This window comes from Amphiura filiformis, unplaced genomic scaffold (genome assembly GCF_039555335.1).
Source record: "Amphiura filiformis unplaced genomic scaffold, Afil_fr2py scaffold_497, whole genome shotgun sequence".
NCBI lineage: Eukaryota > Metazoa > Echinodermata > Ophiuroidea > Amphilepidida > Amphiuridae > Amphiura > Amphiura filiformis.
Window position 1 is genome coordinate 784 of NW_027305961.1, and position 11,999 is coordinate 12,782.

Consider the following 11,999-nt stretch of genomic DNA (forward strand, 5'->3'; position numbering starts at 1 on the left):
TGATTGCTTAAAGCAGCATCACGTGACAACCGCTTTCACGTGCCGCGTACAACTACGAAAAGTGTATCTTGTCAATCATCAATAAGCATGCACGCGCAAGCATGCCTTTAGAATGCATTGTAATACATTATGTTACAATTCCCCTTAAAATATGTCACGTGCTACTGCCTTTTTCACCCAAATCGACGGTAATATCTCAAGCAATGCATCAGTGGCGTAGCCAGCACTTTTTCAGTGAGGGGGGAGGCAAAGGGGGGCAAGACAAATTTTAAGGGGGCACCTTTTGGCGAAAAAATAAGTTAATGTTACAAATGCGCGTGAAGCGCGCGAAAAATTTTGGCATATTCAAGCTAAACTGGTGAAATATGGTACAAAAGGGGAATAAATTCGCGTGAAGCGCGAAAAAATTGGCACTTTTTAGGTAAAAATGGCAAAATATAATGTCAATTTGGTCAGAAACACAAAAAAGTCTTAAATGTCGGGGCGGCCACCATCCCACAGGGGGGCAAGGGGGGGCAAGATTTTTCACTGGGGGCAGTTGCCACCCCCCCTTGCCACCCCCCCCCAACCCACCCTTGGCTACGCCACTGCAATGCATGTAGCCTTCAAGTGTCATTTTCTGGTAATTTATAAATTAGGCCGACTATCAATGTCAAACCGGGGATATGAGACTTGCATTATACAGTTACATTAGGTCAAGCACAATGGCGGAAAGGAAAGGTTACAAAAGATCACAAAAGATATCACACAAACAAGTTTTTGACATGGATCGATAATGATCTGGAAATAAAGACATCAATGAAGATTACAATTTGTGATATGGTTAAATGGATTCGCATATATAGTGCATGACACTGTGGGGTTGGGATTTTAACTTTTCTACAGTAGTCAATAGTGGAACCAATGTTTTTGGCATCTTTAAACCTGAAATGATAACAAATTGACTGGTTCCATTTTGTCTTTTCCCTCTGTGTTTTCCACGATGGGTCGAAGGTCTCAAATTGTCTGAAATTGTCCAAATTTGTCACATGGAATAAAAAAGTCAATTGTCATGTTTTTCTACGGTTCTTAGTTCAGGAGTAAGTTAGAATTGGTTCCAGTTCCTCACGCCCACTGCCGTGAAGTGGCCTTGCGCAGACAGGCGGATTATGTAATATCGAGGGTCAGTCATGGTCCCCTATGCACTGAACAAGTGATATAGTTGGTCAAATATCTAAGATTTCATACACAGAGTTCAAAAGTAAGAAATTGTCCGATTTCATTGAAACTGGTCTTATATTACCCAGCAAACACAAAACGTTTTCGACATCATTCGCAAAAGGTTATAAAAGGTTGTCAGAAAACGTTTAAATGTCGGGTTATCTAGTATATTAAGAGTATAAAACATTTTCATAACATTAAAAACATTGTTTGATAATCTACTGCTCAGCAAACAAAAAATGTTTTACAGAAAACGTTTAAATGTCGGGTTATATAAAGGGTATGAAACTTTAAAATAACATTCCAAAAACATTCTTGAAAACTTGATACAAAACATTCTAAACAGAATGTTATTTAAAAGAAAAAAAAATATTTTGGGAAAAATGTTTGCCCAAACTATTTTCAATAACGTTTTAAAAACGTTTTCATGACCTTTATATAACCAACATTTAAATGTTATTAGAAGGTTTTGAAAAAACATTTTAAGAACATTTCTGTGTGTGCTGGGTTCAAATATCTTAACATAATGTTATTTAAGTATTGACACAATATTTGGCAAAATGTTTGCAAAAATAGTTTACAATAACATTTTTTGAAAACATTTAAAAATATTGTTGTGGTGTGTTTTCATACAAAACGTTTTAAAACGTTATCATGACCTTTATATAACCCGACATTTTAATGTTATTAAAACGTTTTTACCTAAACCAAAAGCCAAAATGTGTTTTAAAACGTTTTGGTGTTTGCTGGTAAAAAAAAACGCGCACCCTGATAACAATAATCGTATTGCAAATGTATTATGCATGCATATTATCATCATCAAAAAAAACCCACTTACTAATAAGCAGTCCAACCAGCTTCAACGGGAACTAGGACATCTTCAATTCTCTTATTGTTCATGTAATGCCATCGTTTGGGAGCATCTTGCTTGATGAAAGGAATGGCAGCAGGATTCTTGCACTTCATGATTACACACATGGATACACAGGCACAATGTAAAAGAGACATGTTTGCAAATAATTAGTAAACAAGAGTTAGCAAGTTGCATAATAGCTTATTTAAATAAAAGTGTAATATCCAGTTCGGTGGGAATTATTCTATCTCTGATAATAAGATCCACGAATGTCGTCGTGTAACCAGCATTGCTAAAAGCATCGCAAAAGGCAAGCAGCAGTGCTAAATAATATCAAGCATTTTCAACAAAATGTAAAAATATAAAATCGATATCATTTGCGTACTTGATCTGTTTATTTCTTTGAGTAAAGGAAGTTATTGATTATTGATCATTTGATGATAAAATCATGAAAAGAAGACCTTCCTTAAACAAGTCCTTCATAAAGTAAGCTATTCTCATCAGCTAAATTTTTTATTAAGCCTGACATTATAACCAATTGCAAACAGTCCAAATGATGTGACAAAAATGTAATCTGTATTTATATCCTTGTGAGTAACTGTATTTACCTGTCCACTATTTCCTCTGGCTTACTTACGACAGCTGTTGGACAATTAAAATCACCAATACTCGGTATTACATATTACCATGGTTACGTTAAATATTATCAATTTTAGGACAATTCACATAGTTTTTCTAACCATACGAAATGTTACTGAATTTTGATGTTTCCGAAATGTAAATTATCTTGATAATCTTCCCTCTTTAGATGGCACGAATGTATCAATTCTCTACCGACAGAGATCTTAACTACTCGTAGGTCAACGACGTGAGAAGTAAAATGACAAATTTGGAAGTTAAAGTTTAGTTTGTTTATTTATTTACGTATTTATTACTTATGTTCCTTTTTTACTTACCATCATATTTTGGATTGATTCGCAACATTGCACCTCCCGTGGATCGTGTATAGTAATCCTTACTATCAATATACTGGAACAGTAAAAAGGTAGAACAGTGTTAGACAGGATGGCTGTTCATTATGGAATATGAACTAGCGTAAACTAAAATCATACAAATTATCTTTGTCTTACGTCTTATCCATACGTCCCGGCTGCGTGAAGCTCAATAACAATCAGCGAGCTAATACACGCATTGACAATAATCAATAGCAGTTTCTTTGTTTTACCTAATTTGTTGGATCGAAACTTAATGGGGACATATGTAATGTTATCAGTGAAAACTAATATTTTGTGGAAAAAAATAAGAATCTGTTCTTTCTGGAAATCACATTTTAATCTTAACTTTCAAATAAGGGAATTCATATAGGTCAAACTTCAGTGAGAACTTCTTACGGTGGTATGTAATTAGGGCATCCGAACAATTTATTACTAAGGTGGCTGACAATATTTATATGAAAACTGTTTACAAAATTGTCTTACATCATCTAGTACGTAGACTTTGTCGCAGGTTCTGTTTGCCATCCCATGGTCTGACACTATTACAATATTTACGCAGTTCTCCATACCAATTTCAACGATAGAATCCATCAGTCTTCCAATAATTGTATCAAGGTAACGAAGAACGTCGTTTAACTGTGTAGAATAATAGCATTTTTCCCATCATAGAATATAGATGTTGGCTTTGACACTCTGCGTTCAAATACAGGGTGTAACAATAAAATTATACAATTGCATTTTGACTTCTCAGGCATAAATGTTATATGCAATACATTCAGTAATAGCCTGGCTAAAAGAAGACGTTTAGTTGGTTTCTTTACTAGCTTGGGTTCACCAGCTAGTATGTCCTATTAATTATATCGTCCAGAAAACGAGTTGGGCCACTTTTTACATGTTTGCGTATATATCAAGTTTCTTAACGTGCATACAACATCAAAGAACTGACACAAAAGAATTATAAGTGGTGTTTCTTCATATAATTAACATGAACTTAATTATAATATGATATGTCTTTCAAATCTATAAATGAAGTTATGAAATTTCTTTCAAATTATCTTAAATATAAATAAAGTAATTTCTCATATCCCTGAGATATCATTGGTAAAACTGAGAACAGTTTTTGTATCCGTAAGTACAAAACAATAACATTTTGAAATTAAGATCAGCTGGGAACTTCGGTTGTATATATAAATACGCATTTATAAATGCGCACGTGACCAGATGGCCATCGCCATATTTGCATTACATCACTGTCAATCACTGAAATGGCGACCATTGAAGGAGTGGCTACAGTTGTGACCTTGTTTCGTGGCTAGCACTGGCAAGGAACATTGGCTGGAGGTTCGATGCTATAAATTTGCAAGGATAAATCATGGATATCGAAGGATCATGATAATTGCACAGCACCCCCCCAATGTACAAAACATGACTAATGTTTATTTATTTTTTATTTATTTATTTATTTATTTATTTATTTATTTATTTATTTATTTATTTATTTATTTATTTATTTATTTATTTATTTATTTATTATTGATTTATTTATTTAATTATATATTTATGTACTTAGGCGACGAACAACGAACAATTTTGAACAAATTGAAACAAATTTTCCTGTACAAATGAATGCCGACCCCAAATTTCGGAAATTTCAGGATAATTTTTTTTTGTATTTTCTCAAATTGAGATGTATTTACAGATTTTTGTGATTTTTGGGTTATTTAAAAAATTGAAAAAAATAACAACCGACCGACCGACCCTACTTGAAAGGTCCGTCCGCCCGTAGAACAGGGTTTCTTTTTTTCTCGCCTTACTTATAATTTTATAAATATTATTTGCCCCCCCCCCCTTTCCCCTAAAAAGCCCTTTTACACTCACAAATTAATTGTTTTTGCTAACTTTCCCTTCCGTGTAAAGTAAAACTTTATAAGCCGGTTGAATCAAACTGAACAAAATTGACGTATACAATTACAATATAATACCATGACAATAATGTGTATGAGGAGATCTAACTTACTAGCTGAATAGACCTCAAACCATGCATCACATACGTGATTGTACGTCAAATTGTCATATAACGTATGAGCGTGATGTATAGTATACGAGTCTTCCTCAACATCTTCCAGCCGGCATGATTAGATCATGTACAGTCATCTACGTGTTTATACTCTAAATTGTACGTCAACATGGTCAAAGGGTGTACAGATCACCGATTTAGCATGGGGACACAAAAGGTGCTTAAAACACATTTTGAATTAGTTTTTGTCAATTTTTGATGTGAGCATCTGTGATGTGAGCGAGCGAATGAGTAAGTTAGGGTTGAGGAGGTCGGGCGGGGACATCTAGCCTATTAGTTCGAGAGGGTCATTATTCCTAAAAGGGCTTAAGTTATAGTTTCGTCAATTGTGTTAAAATTAGGGTCAGGGTTATTGTTCAGTGGCGGCACTACGGGGGATATTTATCGTGACTCCCAAATAAATAAATCCATGACCCATTCCTTCCGAAAAAATGACAGCCCTCTAAGTTCCCTATCATCACGTGCAAAAATTATCAAATAACATCATCGGCAGCTATCAAATAACATCATCATTTCGTCATCAATATGGCCAATTGCCACGCCCATTTAGCACGGAAATAATGAAATATAAGTTTTTAAATCAGCTATATCTAGCTTTTCCGTCATTAATTTTTTTTTTTTCCGTGATGGAAAATCCAAATAAAGAGTTTATGTTTCGGGTCAAATTATTTTCCCTTTGCAATCAATGCCACTTTTTGCTAAAAACAATTTTCCTTGTAACATGTCATTTTCGCCTATACTTTTGCGTGTGGAATTTGTGCACATCCGGGTACCTTACATCGTTGAACACGGTATGGCGACTTGTAGATGTCACGTGCGCATTTATAAATGCGCATTTATATATATACCCGAAGTCCACTGGTTATGGCGCGACCACTATTGCCAGCATTTCTGTTAACAAATTCTTCATACAGGGTGTATCAAAATGATTGGTACCGACGACTTCTCCTTTTGTCGATTTTTGTTTACTATTTTGTGTACCAGTTTGGGGTTAATTGTTTAAATATTTGTAATTATAGCAGTTTAATCTTCTCTAAGAATTTTATATCATAAAGATAGCACATTCTGTTCAGAAGTTACATGATTCTAAAGGAAAGTATGTGTTTTTACACTTTTCATCGTAACGCTGGATCAGTAGCGCGCCATTTTCAAAGCTCTATTTTGCTACAAATACCTAGTGAGAATGATATGTTGAAAACCATGGAACAGTTTAATTTTTTTTTTTTTTTTTTCTACATAATATATTATATAATTGTATTATTGAGTATTTATTAGTTAAGAGTAATATTATTGACTTTAATAATTTAGCTGGGGTTTTGTGTATCAACACCTTCCAGGGCGTAATTTAAATTGTAGTATTGAGATGGTGTAGCAGAATTGCTATAGACTGTAGACAGTAGGTTAGACCTGGTAAAAGTTATTGGAATGGCTGCAAAGTACTCCACACTTCAGCTTTGCATACAAAGTAAAGAATTACCGGTTGACACGAAGCTATGGAGAAGTACGGAGAAGATTTAGAAGACAGTTTCCAAGAGCAAGGAGTATCCCATGCAAACATGCTATAACTTCCAATGTTTCAAAATTTGATATGGGCAGTTTCAGAATGGATCCATGCCAGGTGTTATGTTCATTCGAGATAGGGCTTCACCTCACACTGCCAGAGCCGTTTCAGAACTATATTTCTAAAAGCATTTGTAAAGCAATTTTATGTTTAAAGACTGAGGTGAAATATTGAAGAGCATGTATGCAATAAATACTTCACGCAGTAAACCTATTCATCTTGTCCATGATTACGTCGATCTTCGTTCAAATGACATAGCTCCCAGATGCATCAACCTATCATATTAGATCAATAAGTTAACACTTTTTACAAAACTAATTAATTAGCCATGATATATTTTGAAAAAATCACATAGCCCGGTACCAATCATTTTGATACACCCTGTACTTATAGTTATATGTAATTGTGTGCCTTGGAAGACGGTTCATTCAGAGTTTGGAAAATGAGCTATAAACAATCTTATGGTTTCTGCCATGTGCTAACCATAAAAATACGCTCTCCAACGTTAATTGGGCTTGACGGTGTTGAGCTGCATTTCAATTTTATTTAGTTGTGAAACAAAGCTTATTCTGGTATGCTCAACCACTTCGAAATCCCATTGTTTAAACTCTTCATAAGAGCACCGTCCATCTGGTCATGGTTCAACTCTATATCAAACCAAAAAAGTGGTCCAAGCGGCAACTGGGTTACTTGTGTCATTCTATTTTCAAAAACAAAGCTTGTGGCAAATTTCTTGATTGTTACACCAAAATTGTACACCCTGTACAGCATCCCACGTGTGCATGTTAACTCTTATGAAGAATACAGAGAACGGGTCGTTTCAAATGTTTCAAACATTTTGCCTACACGTCTCATTTGCATTTTAAGTGGTTCATCCTCCTGAGCATTTTGACACCTTTTTATATGGAAATCGCTTAAAAATGAAAAAGTGCGGGCAAAACAATCACAAAGTAGGTGGGATTTAACCCCACCTCTTTCTTCCATATTTACAATCATTCTGAGCAAGTATTAGTCTTTTAAATGACCTTCTGTATTTATTTACTTGGTTTAGATGTCTTGGAGTTCATTTAAACATTTTTTTAACAAGATTCAAATTTTTAATGGGGGTTTTAGATCAAATTTACGATACGAATCCTCCTCATAATCCTCCTCCTTCTAATCCTCAACCACCCTTGGCACATTTCATGCCAAACGTCATAAGAAAATAATTAAAATTATTTTAAAACAGGATAAAAACATGAGTAATATAGAATAAATTAGTCTTAATTTAAGTGAATGAATACTCAAGCGACACTGTTTTGAAGTCCAAGCTGCACATCAAAATGTAACAAAACCACCTTTTGGGTACCCCAGTATATGACACAGGATCGAATATAGGCTGATCTCCACAAAAGAAGAACAGTCAGGCCTCGCACGCACATTCTCTAGCTAGTCAATAGTAGCTGACCAAACGTGAGAATTAACAATAGAAGATCTTTCTAATGAAATTTCGTATGCAAATACGAAAAGGCTAAAACAACTCAACGTACTCTTTATGAAATTAACACGACGGAGGTAATCATAACATCAAAAATCACTTTCTCTTACATGAATTGAATGCTATTATGTGATTTATGGTTTTATTTTTGCAAAGTTTTCACAGATTTACAAACCGCAACTTACTTCTCGTCTGTATCTGGACCAGAATAATGCCCAGTATGGTCGGGCTCATGTAGATAGAAAGCGATGAGGTCAGGTCTGTAATCAAAAGACGATATCGGAAAGATTTACCTTCGGCTTAAACTTATTGGTGATTATGTAAATATATAGGACTTGAATTAAAGCTTTTTTATTTTTTTCAGTATCTTTACTTTCAAGTAAATAAGTAAATCTTATTAACCAAATATATATAGTGCAGTAGCGCAACCAGACTTCAGCAGCATGGAATGCAACACAAATAGGTTTCGCGACTGAATTCGGCTGCTAAGTGTCATCAAAGACGGATTCCCGCTATATTCTGAGATATTAGGTGTAGCGCTAGCGCGATGTCTGGTTTTTCGCACTTGGGGACCGTAGCCTACATAGTACAACGTACCTTTTCTCATCGGGCAGACTCAACCAACCACGTAATATATCCACGCGTGATTCATAAGTATGATCCCTGCAGAAAACAAAAATTAAAATCATTTGACTGAAATAGACATGATAATGACTTACATTTACCAAATAATTACCCAAACACCACTATCGCATTGCGTCCATTTAAATAATTAAATGCAAATGGACAACAAATTAAGTGACAATTTTGTAACACTTAAAGTTGTCTTTAGATGGTAATGATAATGTTCCGGTCCTGTTACATCTCGTATTCCTCAAGGAATATGTAAAGGCGCTCAGAGATATTGATAAAAAAGTCTTTTTATCAATTTGTATGACAGAATTTTTATTGTCAGGAACGCTATCATTTTCAGCTATTTGGTATGCTTTAGTTCTTCTGGTAATTGTATATATGTGACCCGGCAGCACAAATGAGCCGTAAATTCCCAAATTGTATTCTGAGTTACGGTGTAAAATGTGTACGAAATTCATCGGTAACTTAAGCTGGCCGACATCCGTCTTATTTTGATAGTCAAAACTAATCAATAATCCTATTGTAAGTAGATAATAAGCTTCTACCTTAGATGGCTATAGAACTTTTAATAGCTCTGGTCTTGTTTGCTTTTGCTAAATCCTGTTCAAGTGGTGGGTTACCAGGCATTCATAACCATACCAGGTATGCATAACCAACAATTAACAATGAGAGAACTTTCTTAAACCTCGTTGACTTGGGGATGATTTGAAATGACCGCCAGCAATGTGGAAAAAGAGACACATGTAAAAACGTAAAAAGCTATAATTTTGTTCATGAGCAAAGTTTATCAAACCATAACCCCTCATTTCTGGATATCGTTTGAAGTCAAATGATATACCATTTTAAAGTCCATGATGTTTATTTTTAAACACGAAATAAAACAAAATTGACTGGGGAGGAATTTATCATTCGCCGTGGACGGTCACATATACCAGTACCACCCTTATTATTATACAGAAATTATTATATTGAATGTACTCACCCATCATACTGGAAAAAAGAAGTTTGGTCTTATGTCTTGAATAGCCACAGCAGATCCTGCCCAAAATATGTCGCTGAACGTTTGCCTTGCTTTGTTACCGTATTCCATATCTTTTGCAATCAACATACAATGAAAACCAAAAAGAAATAAAAAAAAACAGTTTGATAACATTTAACAAATTGAGAAAAATTAAACTGCTTTAACCTAAAAAAACATGATACTATTGTATAATGAGTCATGAAGATGCATGCAACAACTTAAAATCTCTTATTCTTGTGTCAAAGCCAAAAATATCAGGATGTCATAATATCATAATTATTATGAAAATGGCGGCATTTAACATTTTCAGAATGGCAGCCAAACGCTAAAAACATTGTCATTCATTTGAGTTCGTTGGTCTCAATAAAAAAAAAAAAAAAAAGATCAGATATCTAATGTGCAGCAGCAAACGCCAATTTATCTCATTCATAACATAAACATATTAAATGGTAATGATATTGACATCCATCATCTATCGACGAAATCATACCTCAGAAATCATATCTTAGAATGAGAGTAAGTGAAGTACTCCTTATAGTCTTTGAGAAAATTATAATTTTAAGCAATCATTTTACTTTCTTGAAGTCCACTTATAGTTTTTAATGGCAACGTCTGGTTATAATTACCGGTTCACCACCCCACCATTTCTCGTTGAGCTGCTGGTCACATGCTATGCAAAATGACGCGTTCATATCAGGATCATAGATACTGTTGCCAATTATTCCGTTAGATTCTGGATATAACCCTAAAACAAACGATGTATAAATGTTAGGTTTAGAGCTGTTTAGCAAAATAGGAATACTTCATATTGTCAGTAATTTCGTAATGCCTTTTGTACGATATATTGGTTCTGGTTCTTAATTTTTATGTTTGATTTACTTCTTCATTACCTTTTAATTGAATGTTGTTTTATTATCGCTTGATTAGTTTAGAGTGATTTTCCTAACTTGTTACAATTCACTCCTGTTGTACCTGATTTTGTAGTACCTGTTATAAAATTCCTTTTGATGACATAATTTATGTACCCTCTACTAGTATTGTTACGATAAAATCACCTTTTACCCGAATTCACACGAATGCACAACAAAAATACACTGTTTGATTAAGTTAACAAAATCTAAATCTTTAATTGAAAAAAAATATACTTGATACGTGACAACACATGCATATACAATATAATCAAATATAGTCACTCTTTAACCAGTTACTACTTAGCTGGCAGTCTTCTTCTTGGTGATCATAGAGTTCTGGACGGCTGATGTATATATATCCTTATTCACACAAGTCCTGCGAAAATCACTGTTCAGCAAAGTCCACTGTACACTTGCATTTATAATCCTCTACGTAAAACCCTTTGCGTATAAAATCCTCGCACAGAAATGGTGCTGCTTTCTCCACACTTAACTGCTTGCGCAGATCTCCAAACACTTAACTCCTTGCGCAGTTCTCCAAACACTTAACTCCTTGCGCAGATCTCTAATCACTTAACTCCTTGCGCATATGACAATCTCCAAAAATCGTGTTTCCTTCACCAATCACTCTCTTTCTCCAGGAAACGCGGTTATTTCTGCACTGTTACACTTTATTGACAGAGGTGTTGTTTTATAAACCAGCAGTCTTTCATACACTCAAAATCTCCTTCGTTGCCGTATAAAATTAGCACATTATTGGCTATGCAAACTGATTCAAATGAACCTCCTTTGAAGCACAACGACGACCAACACACATAATGTAGAGAGTCTTCAATCTCTTTGTACTCATCAAAAACCCATGATCTATTAATAGACCATTCTGTCACATTACAACACTTACTGTGGGCATTCCCCACATTATGTCATATTCATCAGGGATCCCCCTAATGGTGCAATGTACACTGAACATTTTAGAGAGCAGGTATTTCCCAGCAATCCAAAATTAGATATGATTCAATTTGTTTTGAGCTTGATGAATGAGACGGGATTTCCCCAAATGTCCCATGAAATAGATTTTAATTGTAAACAAAGATAAATAATCAAATAAAATTGCTCAGGGCACATCACAGTATCCATACGTAGGGCCTACGTAGCTCGCATATCACGCATTCCTGAGCAAGCTTTGTACGTGACATAATGCAACACGAGGTTCATTAGGCTAAACAGAAAAACAAAACAAAAAATTCTAAGGCAGTTTCACACTTTCAACA

The 11,999-nt window shown here is 34.7% G+C and overlaps 2 long non-coding RNA genes across 2 annotated transcripts; both read right to left on the reverse strand.

The window, feature by feature from the left end:
* Positions 1–2,662: 2,662 nt before the first annotated feature.
* On the reverse strand, positions 2,663–3,678 carry LOC140145634 (uncharacterized). The gene is made up of 3 exons (XR_011858104.1): positions 3,532–3,678; positions 3,010–3,082; positions 2,663–2,695 (listed from the first exon to the last, which is right to left on the reverse strand). It is a non-coding gene; the product is annotated as an uncharacterized lncRNA (long non-coding RNA).
* A 4,672-nt stretch (positions 3,679–8,350) lies between these two features.
* Positions 8,351–11,564, reverse strand: LOC140145635 (uncharacterized). Its single transcript, XR_011858105.1, has 4 exons — positions 10,444–11,564; positions 9,779–9,888; positions 8,761–8,826; positions 8,351–8,423 (listed from the first exon to the last, which is right to left on the reverse strand). It is a non-coding gene; the product is annotated as an uncharacterized lncRNA (long non-coding RNA).
* Positions 11,565–11,999: the final 435 nt, after the last annotated feature.